Below are 12,804 nucleotides of genomic sequence, written 5' to 3' on the forward strand. Positions count from 1 at the left end.
GAGAAGGCTCCAGCTGAGAAAATTTGTGAAGCAGAGTGTGCAGTGGGGGAGAGGAGGGAGGGACGAGAGAGAAGTGATGGGGGAAGCAGAAAGGAAGAAAGAGGACTAAAGAGAGAGGAGAGCAAATAGTCAGTCCCTATGTGAAGCAAATTATTAGTGAGATATGGTAAGGCAATATAGGAAAAATGGGATTGGTTAAATCTTGGCAAATGAGCAGCTGATGGAAAATGATCTTTTTGTCAGGTTTTATCCTGCGATCTTGCAAGATTACTGGATTAAAAAAAAAAACAAGAAATGAGAGGCTGAGTTGCTCTAGGTTTATACTTGCTTTTAAACAATATGAATGTTTTTACGTACTAAAGGATAATGTCAAACACATTATGGCCTGCTAAGATACAGAAAAGTGACTGAAAATGTGTTGAAAGACAAAAAAAAAGTATTTAGGAAGAAAAAAGCATGTCCTGCTTTTGGCAAAGCAGTTTTCTTCAGTGTCAGTCACCTCCCCACACAGCCTGATGGGCTATTTGGACTTAATTCTGTGTGGGAAAAGTGACACAGGATAACCAGGAAATAACAGTGCTCCGGGATATGGGTTGGATGGTGGATCAGTCTGGAACTGGTGGCTTTCATCCCCAGGTGGGCTGGCTGGAGTTTGGCTCCTCTTGGCTCACACCTGTGAGCAAGGCAAAAAGAGGAGGCAGGTGGAAACACATCTCTCTTCGTGCTTTCCATGCACTCACCAAGGGGAAGTTACTATCCCTGCTGTCTCATGGGGAATTGCAGAAAATGGTTCCTCTCCAAGGGAGGACGTGGGTTGTCAGTTTGTAGCACAGTGTGGCTTTTACAGGATATGGTTGGGGATTGGAAGTGGGGAGCTGATGGGGTCTTTTCAGTGATTTCTGAGTACACTTTATCTAGCAAAGGTGTTATTCAGGAAAGAGAGCTGAAATGGATATTTTCCTTTGTCTGCCTGTACATAACCATTTTCCTAAGAGGAAAGCTGGTGTTTCTAGCACTAGTTCTATTAACTGGCACAGAAAGGGCTCTCTTTCAGTTTTCCCTGTATTGCATTAGGCCAGGAAAAGTAATAAGAATGCTGTGGAGCAATTTCAGTAGTCTAGATTTTTCCAGATGACTACCTGTACTGTGCCAATGTGACCTGTATTTGAAAGGGGTTTACTCCACAAGAAGTTCCACTGAAGCTAGCACAGGTAGCTATGGACTTAGATGTTTCTTAATGTATGCAAAGGTGATTGCCTCAGGCCCATCTGAGAATGATGATGGCAACAGCATTACTGTTTCGTATAACCCGTCCCTCCCTCCAGGCTGGTTGCAGTCTGGAGTTTCCTGGTGATTATTAGAGCTGAAAAGCATTTGCTAATGAAGCCTGCACTATTACCTGGGAATGAGGGAAGGGGAGTGGAGACTTCCTGTGTTTGCTCATTCCTGGTAATCATTAGCTAGCCCATGCTCCTGGGTGTGACTGTCCCAGGTAAGTTACAGCCTAGACATTCCAGTCCTGACTAAGTGCGTTTCAGTCACTTTGCTGTGCCTGATACTAGTGCAGCAAAATTGAGAGGAAGTCAATGAAAGCCATTGGAAAGCTTTGCCACTGATCCAACAGAAAGGGCAAGAGACCACGCAGAAACTGCTATGAGAAACCTGTTTGACTCACCGTGAAAGAAAGGTTTTCATTGCTTGGAGACACATATTTGATTTCTGAGTCAAACCATTGTCCTTTCCTTAAACCATCATACCAAGTGCAGTGGATTAGCGTATACTTACCATTACATGTGTGGAAGATTAGTAGATAAAGAAGGATATTTCATAGGTGCAGAAGTGGCAAGACTATGTATAAAGAAGAAGAAATGTGGAGGAAAACATCAGCTTGCATGAAATAAACCACAGGCGCCCTCATTTATGTGCCATCAGTGATGAAACTCTCACTAGCTGAAAAATAAATTCACTTATTATTGCCAAGGGTATAATTTATAGCAGTATTCTTGGTGACTAGCTGTTTATTTGGGCTGTCCTGAAGACAACATTATTCCTCACTTTTGGCAGGGACTTCCTCTGGATGTTTCTTGGATTATACATTCAGCTCTGTATGTAATATGCATCAGTGTTCACAGAAAATCAGCAGAAAGCATATGTGCATTTTAATATCTACTTACATCCTATGTCAAAGACAAGTAAAACTTGATTTAAGAGCATTCAGTTTTTGATTGGGCCTGTATTCTATTGAAATCTTTAATTTGGGTGTTCAGTTGAAGAAAAACCAAAGTAGGTTTATAAATGAGCTATGTTTAATCATAGGATCACAGAATCGTTAAAGTTGGAAAAGACCCTTAAGATCATCGAGTCCAACTGCTAACCTATCACTGCCAAGTCCACCACTAAACCATATCCTCAAGCACCACGCCTACCCTTCTTTTAAACACCTCCAGGGATGGAGACTCCCTGGGCAGCCTGTTCCCATGCCTGACAACCCTTTCGGTGAAGAATTTTTTTCTAATGTCCTACCTAAACCTCCCCTGGCGCAGCTTGAGGCCGTTTCCTCTCGTCCTATCGCTTGTTACTAGGGAGAAAAGCCTGACCCCCACCTCGCTACAACCTCCTTTCAGGTAGTTGTAGAGCCTCCTCCAGATTAAACAACTCTAGTTCCCTCAACCTCTTCTCATAAGACTTGTTCTCTAGACTCTTCACCAGCTTTGTTGCCCTTCTCTGGACACGCTCCAGCACCTCGATGTCCTTCTTGTCCTGAGGGGCCCAAACCTGTACATAGTATTCAAGGTGTGGCCTCGCCAGTGCTGAGTACAGGGGCACGATCACCTCCCTGCTCCTGCTGGCCACACTATTCCTGATACAAGCCAGGATGCTGTTGGCCTTCTTGGCCACCTGGGCACTGCTGGCTCGTGTTCAGCCAACTGTCAACAAAGCCCCTGTGGGCTAAAGTACTTGGTGTAAAGAAGTGGACTTACAGAATTCTTTGGGAGTTTTTTCAATGACTTTCATGGGACCAGAACATCACCCGAGATGCAAGATCTGCAACATTAACCAGTTCATAACCATGCCTCTCAACTCTGTGAAAACAGAAAATTCAGAAGACCAAAACTGTAAAATAAATAAAATAAAATAAAACAGGCATTCAACTGGAAAGTCTGGTTCAATTCTTGGTGTAACTGGAGGCCATGGCAAAACTGTAGCTGACCTCCATGTGGTTAGACACTGATCTTCAAGTCCAAATCCAGATTTTGGCATGATCTTTGTCAGATAAGATATATACAAGCCACCTTTTCCCAGAGTCTGCTTCATGCTAATGAAATTAGTATCCCAGTCCTTCCTCTTTGGATCTGGTTTCACACTGACTTTACCTGAACTTGTTGCTTTCAAAGCAGTGTCTGACACCAGCAGACAGATTTTTTGTTTGTTTGTTTGTTTGTTTTTAAATGGAGTTTATGTTCTTTTTTCATTTGGCCTGTCCAGAATTTAAAAATAGACAAGACTACTGCAAAAAGTACTCCCTGGTTATCCTTAATTTTTCCAGCAGAGTTATAAAACCTTTTAAGTAGAGGGCTTATAATGAAAACTCTACAGTGACCTTAATGATGGTGGCAGATTATAATATGCAGGTCACTAAAATGTCTAGTTAATGAATGTCAGTAGGATTAGAAAATGATGAGGGCACTTTTTAAGGTCTCCATGCTGTGATAGATTTATATCACTAATAACAATGAAAGGTGCACAGGAATATATGGACTCTGCCTCTTTCCTCCAGAAATCGGCACCATCTCTTATTAATTGAATACAGAACAATATAAATCTCCCAGTGCTTATTCCACTCATTTCATACATACTAATGAGGATGAGCTTCTGAAGTCGGGATCATTTATTCAGCGGTGGGAAAAATAACATCAGGATTCAGACCCCCTGCTGACTTTGCACACTGTTGTGCTAGATTTATATTGGCCTACTAATAAGTAACTGAATACATTAAATGAGGTGCTCGTCACTGCAAGGGTTACAAGGGACTCCTTGTTTTTCTTACTTGTGTATTCTTTGGTGAGGAGATTAGGAGAGATGGGCCCATTATGTAAGTCTCTCCTCTTCGTATTTCATCCACCAGTTCAAAGCCCTCTTTTCCAAACAGAAACTATGCCAAAGCTCTCATCAATCATTAAAAGTCCCAGCAGTTACAAACTCACTGATTTTGATGTGAAGTGCAACAGTCCTGCCTTTTTTTCACATAAGAAAGTGAATCACACTATGCTTAGCAGTTCAAACTCTACATCGCACAGTATGCATGATTAGTGAAGAGAGAAAATACAGGGCATTCAGCAGTAAAAGAAATGTCCCTTTACAGAGCTTCTTTGGGAGGTAATACAATGGAACAAGCAAGCTGGATATTCCAGTACTGCATATGTGGCTGCAAAAAAAACCTGGGGGAGTCCTGTAGATCCATATTTAATTTTGCACTAACTTCTCAGCCTTCTAGATTTAGGATGAGAAAACTGCACTGTGCTGCCAGACCAATGATGGGTGTTACAAACCTAAAATACAATATTATTATCACACTCTATAGTGAATGCCCTGTGCCCATGGGTATAAGTTGGGCAGGGAAGCACTGAAAACAGTACTGTGTGGCAACTGGCAATAAATGAGGAATTTTAAAGCTCTGTGACTGCTGCATTTTCTCTGCCCAGCAGTTGTTAGAAGACAGGCAACATGCATCAGTTATTTAGAGCAGCGGACTGATCCCTGCTACAGATGATTTTACAGTGTGACATGGGAGACTCAATTAGCCTTATTAGCTCAACTTCTATAACTGCACAGGTAATTAAGTAAGGGTGGCCACCTCTTTGAAAAGCCCCAGCAACACTGGCTGTACACAAGAGTGGGAGGTGCTTTTAGTGTGTTTGCATGCAAACAAAAAGAAAGAAGATGACGGTTTCTGAAGAACAAGTGACATATTGGATGCAGCTTTGTATGAGTGGGGCTCCTGTGTAACCATTGTCTCTGAACTGGCTAAACAATTCACTTGTTTTGGATGATGTGCTGGTTTTGGCTGGGATAGAGATAATTTTCTTCATAGTAGCTTGTATAGGGCTCTGGTTTGGATTTTTACGGGAAATAGTGTCGACAATACAGGAATGTTTTAATTACTGCTGAGCAGTGCACGCACAGAGTGAAGCCTTTTCTGCTCTTCACCCCATCCCACCAGCAAGTGGGCTGGGGGTGGGCAAGAAGTTGAGAGGGGACATGGCTGGGACAGCTGACCCCAACTGGCCAGAGGAATATCCCACACCATATGATGTCATGCTCAGCATATAACACTGGGGGAAGAAGAAGGAAGGGGGTGATGTTCTGAGTTACAGTGTTTCTCTTCCCAAGTCACCGTTGGGCTTGATGGAGCCCTGCTTTCCTGGAGATGCTGAACACCTGCCTGCCCGTGGGAAGGAGTGAATGAATTCCTTGTTTTACTTTGCTTGTGCACACGGCTTTTGCTTCATGTATGAAACTGTCTTTATCTCAACCCAGGATTTGCTTTACTTTTACCTTTACAGTTCTTTCCCCCATCCCACTGGGGAAAAGTGAGTGAGCAGCTGGGTAGGGCTTAGTTGCTGGCTGGGGTTAAACCATGACAGATGAGTTGAAGACAGGGCTCTGGTACAAAACTAATTGCCCATAAGTTATCTGACTGGAAGATCAGGACTGAATTAATTCAGTGGTGAATGAGGAAATTAAAAAAACAATGAAGATTAAATACAGTCTATTCCTTATTTGTATTGTATGTGGCAATATATAGGTGAAGCTTTGTAAGAGATTTTATTATATGTTCCAGTTGACTTTGCACTGTGCATAACACCCTCTGAAAAAACTTTCTGTAATCTTTGCATGGCTATTTCTCTTCGTTTGTTTGTTTGTTTTAATTTTTGTTACTGAAGCTTCTGTATCCAGTGTTAGAAAAGCAAGGCTATCAAATTCTTCAGAGGTAATGAGAACAGGTGGAGGTTCTTCTTTGTATGTCATGAAGGTGATTCAGTAAATTTACTTTCTATTTTTCCATGCTTCTTGCTTGCTACGTTTCCTTCCAACTGACAGCCCGTGGTCATGACCCATTTTGTGAGTGGAGCTACGCTTTCCTTTGAAGATGCAATTCGTCTTGGAAGAACAACCTAGGAAGCATTCTTTTATTGTTAGACCTTGAAGCAGGGTGGGGATTGTTAGTCACCACTGAGCATGTGGGTAAATCACAAATAGTATCATTTACCTTAGAAACTTAGTTTTATATTATAACTTCTTCCTTGAGAGATGATGTTCTTGCACACACTTTCTTGTTTATAGAACTTAACATTCTGACAACAGCATTAAATATTATTTATTTATAACATATATCATGTCAAATGCTAGTGTGTGTAAATAGTAAATATGAAGTAAAACAACATTTGGAAGAATTAAGTGAAATATAGACAACAGTCAAAATAATTTTGCTACACTGATAGGAGAAAGATGTAGAGTTTTTTATATAGATCAGATCTTATCTCACTGAACCTACCTCCCTTATCTTGCTGCTGTTTTTTTTTATTGCTACCTCTTAGAATCACAGGTTTTATGTGTGTTTAACTATACAGAGGAGGCACTTGGTAATAAATGACTTTCCAAAACCATGACCTCTTTGTTCTGGCTCCAGTAGCTGTAGGACAAAGTTTTTATAATGCATCAGTTATATGCCCATGAGAAAAGAAATAAAAGAAACTCAAGAAACCTCTGTTACTTAAAGTGTGTGTACTGAATATGGAAATAGAGCCGTATCATCTTTTAGTTCACAATCCTTTCTTTGCAATCTTAAAAGTCAGTTGCCCTCTGTATTTACTGGAAGTATCTATGAGTGCATTCCTAAACTATGGAGCAGAAGGAAAGCGGTCAGCTGTATGAACAAAGCAGAGATGGAAGTTGCTATGGTGAGTCTGTAAGAAGTTGTAGGACCCTCAAGATCTTCTCTGGATGATATCCAGCCCAGGGATGCAATTTTTCCTGGCTGCAGTTTACAGCATTGAGAGTCTAAAATTATGGCAAATACTTAGTACTTTAAGCTACTCCTTGCTTGAATGTCTGATTCCTAGATTTTGGACTACATGTAAAATTATACCATTGCATGCTGAAGATTATACTCAATTCACCATTAAAAGAAGGTGTATTGAAACTACATATGTTATCATTAATCACATATTTGCAGGTCTTCTACATCTTCACACTATTTACCTTTTGCATTACAAATATAATGAGAAAAATTATGTGTAAGAATTTGCTTGGCAAAATATCCTATGTGAATGGCACATGATATACATGGGGCAGTCAGGTAGAGTCAGATCCAGAAAGGGATGTAGATATCTAGTATGCAATTAACATACCATACTGTTAACTGTATTTGTTACTCTACTTCTAAAGCAAGGGACTTAACTAGCCACAATGATACTGACTATTGCCAGTTACTTCTACATTATAGAAGCTGGGATTTATTTCACAGTGTTTACCTGCACAAACAAATCATGCAAGAGGGGGACCATACCTAAATATTTAAACTGCTACATGCTGGAATTCTGTGTTTTAGATCATGACCACTCCAAAAGAAGGACTGAGCAGCAAAGCTGGACACAGATCCAATGCAAATTTCTATAAAAGAATAAACATATTCAGATAAACAACTTAGAACAATTTCTGCAACTCAAATACATTGTAGTCATTAGCAGATCTGTTTTTATATGGATTTGAATCCATTAAATTCCTTGGCATTATTCCTGATTTCCACCTTTAGTAATATATATTATATTAGTAGTATCTCATATTGGATAAATGCTCAGTTCTCTCTGCCTCCTTCTAGTTTATGTATATGCATATGTTAAATGACATCTGAGAGATGGCTTCTTATCTGTGACTGATAGAAATCCTTAATGCATTACAGTGTGACTGAATTCACCTGTTTATTCAAGCAGCGCACAAATGTCACACTTCTGGTTTAGGTCTCCTCTCTTGGCTGCAGTTTTCTGCCCTTGCAACACTCATACACCTCCTGGAAGGATGAGGTAGGCAACTCCTCTCATGTTCCTCATCTCATTTCTCCTTTTATTTGGAAGCAGTAGGGTAAGAACATGCCTGTGTGCATGATCAATAGGCCTTGCAAGAGGTGAAGTGTTTAATCTCCGTTTTGTGTGTTGTCTCAAGCAGCCCTAGGAGCTGGGATGATGGGGCTGTTCCTAACACAGGTCATTTGGATATGACCACAAGTTAAGCAGGCTGGACAGGCTGGACTGACCTCCAGAAAATAATCTTTAACTGCAGCTAGTAGCAAAACACTGCCAAAGTTTCAAATGATTTACCAACATTTATGTAGGAAACATTTAAAGGTTCTTGTTAAATCAAACAGTCCCATCTACCTCCAGAGACATTCATGTCCCAGGTCTGCAATGTTTGGTTACACTTCTATTGTTTAACATAGAGCCTTAGATCTTCAATTAATATGCAATTCAGTGCTCACTGAGACAATGGCAGGATCTACTCAGCATTTTGGCAGCTTGTGAAACTCAGATAAACTCTAACCTTTGCCAAATACAAAGCATGATAAAAGCAGAAGTTGCTCGTTCGAGCTGAATTAAAATAAACTGCCAATGACTTTGTAGTCCTCATCTTTTTTGCTGCTTTACTGTTGTAACCTTCAGCATCATTGCATGGCGCCTATAAAATACCCACTGCAGAATTAATAAATAGAGCTGCAGCAGCCTTGGGAAGCCAGAGATGTGAGTCTGCCTGCAATCACTTTTCATCCATTAGATTCAAAGCAAAGCATATGTTGCTAGATTTCTCTAGGCTGTCCATGGAATTAGGTAAGGAGTCCAATGCTACAGCAACCTAGCTTAAAATACCTTTGAGTTCAGTGGGGCAGGATTTCACTGAGGCTGGGAGCAGAATGAGATAGCATCTTGAAGATCATTTCATGTGCATATCTCAGGGCTGAGATGTTGAAAAAGCAGAGTTCAAAAAGTGTATGAAAGCCTGTTTTCCTGTAAAATTTGAAAATTAAGAGATCACTGTTTTCTGCAAAGAAGATAAAATGTAAGGTTATTTTTTCCATGGGATTCAGTAGAGAGCACAGAGGCAGAAAAAAAATAACCTACAAGCAAAAGCAAAGACCTAAAATACGTTTGAGGGGTTTTGTTTTGCATCTTATGAAAACCTCTGTATGTGGTTTTACAGTTTATGACTATAGCTCAGGGCTAAGATCTAGTCCTGTGTAAAACAGGACAGAATATTTATGATTACTTTTCTCTCATTTTACTAGACATGGGGGAAAAAAATAAGTTCCCATGTGGTACTATTTTTAGTCACTCACAAAATCACCACAGTTCTACATTTCTCCTGCTTACTTCAAGGTCTGTTTTGGCTGTGAAATATTTTCAGGGAGAATAGGTGTGAAAGGCCCTCATGTGCTGCTTTAAACAGTGTTTTACCTGACTTAAACAATTCAAGTGGTAGGGTTTTGCTAGCCTGACACATCCAGATTGAAATGTGTTAAAGAGAGAATCACACAAACAGCTCCTCTGGCAGATCAAAGAGGGTGATAATCCAGGTGAGCTGCAGAAAACTGACCTCAGAGAAGCGGGGTGGGCACTGGGTGATGGAGTTTTTGAAAGACCAAGTGATTAACCACACTCATACATGACTGTGTATCCAAAGGTTAACACAGTGCAGGTTACAGCCTGGGTAAGCAGGCCAGGAGGCTGAGGGGTGAAGAGAGGAAAACTTCACATGTTCTGCTTCAAGTCGAGCAGAGTCTCCTTTCATTGGGAGCGTTTTTAGTAGTGATACATCAGCATCGATGTAGTTGCAGTGGCAGCTTCATCTGTCTGGTAGTCTGGGGACTGGTCGGTTCAATGGCTTGGCCAAGGCTTGGGTTCAATGCTTTCCTCTGTCTGAGAAAACTTGGAGCTCAGAGGTGCCAAGGGAGTGCTGCTCTTGCCGTGCTACCAGGCGTGCAAGGCGGAATTACTCCCAACCTTGTTTATGACACTATTCCACTTCATGTGACTGATCTGAAAAGCCATCACACTGAGACAGCAGTGATGCTGACAAAGATTTGAATGAGGAGATTGATCATCCTCGAATAAACTTTGGCATGTTGATAGAGGCAATGTGCTGCAAGAGATGTAGCTGAAATCCCCATCAGGGGATTGAGGGAGCTGATCTTGGGTGTGCACACATATCACTAGCCCAGGAGATGAAAACGGGCATAGCTAGCATCGATATCAATATCTCTTCCTTGATTTTCTGAAGCCTACTTTGAAGATTGCTTTCTTTTTTTTTTTTTAAAGTCAAAATGATTTAGCAAATTTGTAACTAGTTTCAGAACCACTAAGCCAGGGTTATGGCTTAAATAAATGGGCTTGTAACTGGTTTCAAAAGGAAAAATATATCCAGATATAGTTCCATTATTGCCTAATTCCTGTTAAGTGATCCCATTAGAAATCATGCTACATGGAATCCAGTTTAGACATAGAGCTTTTACTTAGTTATTTCACTACAGGGGTATGAATTTAAACGGAGGCATTTATGGAAAAATATTTTAAGATTATTTTTACTCATAATATGTGTATTAAGTAGCTATTGCACCCCTAGCGATCCTAAAGAAGTATTGGCAGAAAGGGGGGTGGAGTTCACACAACGTATCCATGATCAGAGGAAATGATACCAGTTAAATTACTGGCCATTTAATTCTGTTCACCTTTCCTTGTTGATTTGCTGCTTTAATTTCCTACATTTGATTTCTCCAGTGATTTTAAATTAGCCTCTCTTCAACTTAAAAAAAAAAAAGCTAGATTGTCAGGCTTTCAAGTGAGTTTGCTGACCAGAATCTCTTAAGGGGCTCGCAGTAAATCCACTGGACCAGTGCATTTTGTTTAAGTGCATGTCGTTAAAGGCTGGAGTGCACAGTAGACTTGAAAAGAGTTTGGAAGACTGATTCAAGTAGGAGCATTATTTTTCATGAGTGCATCAAGAAAGAGCATAACGGGTTATAAGAAAAAATTGCAACTATGGGAAACAATCAATTCATATTCTCATCTCTTTTTAATTAACTTGACTTCTTTTTAGTCTTTGTCATTTACACATAGTGAGCAAGGTATACCTTACTTTGACAATAGATAAGGAATTCACTTATTGCAGTGATACTGCATGTACAATAATTGTATCACTGAAACTGGAAAAAAATCTATGAAGACTTAAACAGCAAGGAAAATAATCTAGAATAAACAGAAAAGTATTGCTGGTTGACTGACATGAATGTGTTTGACATCCACTGAATATCTTTTCCCTTTCTCTTTGTTTACGCTGTCTGAAATTAGTCACTGAGCACCATCTTTTCAGCTTCTTCCTTAAGAAATCTTTGGGATAAAGCTGTGAAGTCTCCAGTATTTTTACTGGAGTAAAAATACTCCAGTATCTTTACAGATACTCCAGTATCTTTTACAGTATCTTTACTCACAGAACTAGCACAAATGTTCCCATTCAACATCATGCACTTTCACTGATGTTGACAATTTCTGTCACAAACTTGTGTACCTGAGAGACCATAACACTCTACACAGCACAGCACAGCACAGAACTGCTGGGGTGATTGGAGGAGCTCAAGCTGTTGCTCTGGTGATTTAAACGACGCGGTTGCTAGTGGGACAGGCTTGACAGGTCATCACAAGCAAGAATTTCCTTCCCTCTCCTCAGTCCCCTGGCTCTCTGACTATATTTTTACCTGATGGTACTGAAAAGCCTGCCTTCTCTTTCAGGCTTGTGGGAGTGATAGATGTGAGCAGTGCTAGCTGCTAGAGACAGTAGCAGCTAGAGACAGAACCACATCAAAAGTGACACCACAGCCAATGGTTTTCACACCAATGCCTTCAAGCTGCTCTTTCTCTCTCCCCAGTGGAGGTCTTCATAGCTTACTGCTGCTAATAAGTTGCTTTCCCCTGCTCACCACTGCTTGTCCTGCACTTCGAACAACCATTGCCTCCTCCTTTTCTCCCTCCTTTCCCTCTTATTCTCACTTCTTTGCCCTCTCCTCCTTGTGCTCACCTTTTCTCTCTCTCTCTCTCTCTCTCTCTCTCTCTTTCGTGCCTCATGGTGACCAAACAGGAAAAACGTTGCATAGCTATACCAGCAGGTAGTGTATGGTACATCTCTGGCTGTGCAAATACACAATCTTCCATTGCAGCACCTCTTATCTACCTTTCTCTGATGGTCTGTTATCGCTGCTTCTAGCCTTAGCCTGGCAGTAACTGTGGGGATTAAATGAAAGGCATTCTGTTTAATATGAAAGGCATTAAATATTTCCCTATTAGTACAGCACCTAGCTCAGCAGAACCCTACACTTGATGGGAAACCCCAAAGCAATTTGTGATGGATGCTATACGTTTGTGTATATATTTATATATAGTGGCTATTATGGAATTAAAAGATCATTGTCTTCTATTTGGTTTCATACACTGATTGATTCTTCAGCTTATGACCCTTTATTACATGACAAAATGTGCCAAGCTTAAGGGCTGCAAAATGGGTAGACTTGTAAATCAAAAGAAATAAAAATAGATTTACCTCAACAGGTTCACAATCCTTCTGCTTTCTGAATAAAGCAATACAGGATAATACAGCTGTATCTGTTTAAGTTTTGAACTGAATAATTTTTCACCATTTTTATCTGACATATTCTCTGCTTTGCAGCATTTGGTTCATCCAGTGAGTAAAAAAACCACAAATGAT

The sequence above is a fragment of the Phalacrocorax aristotelis genome, chromosome Z, assembly GCF_949628215.1.
Source record: "Phalacrocorax aristotelis chromosome Z, bGulAri2.1, whole genome shotgun sequence".
Lineage (NCBI taxonomy): Eukaryota > Metazoa > Chordata > Aves > Suliformes > Phalacrocoracidae > Phalacrocorax > Phalacrocorax aristotelis.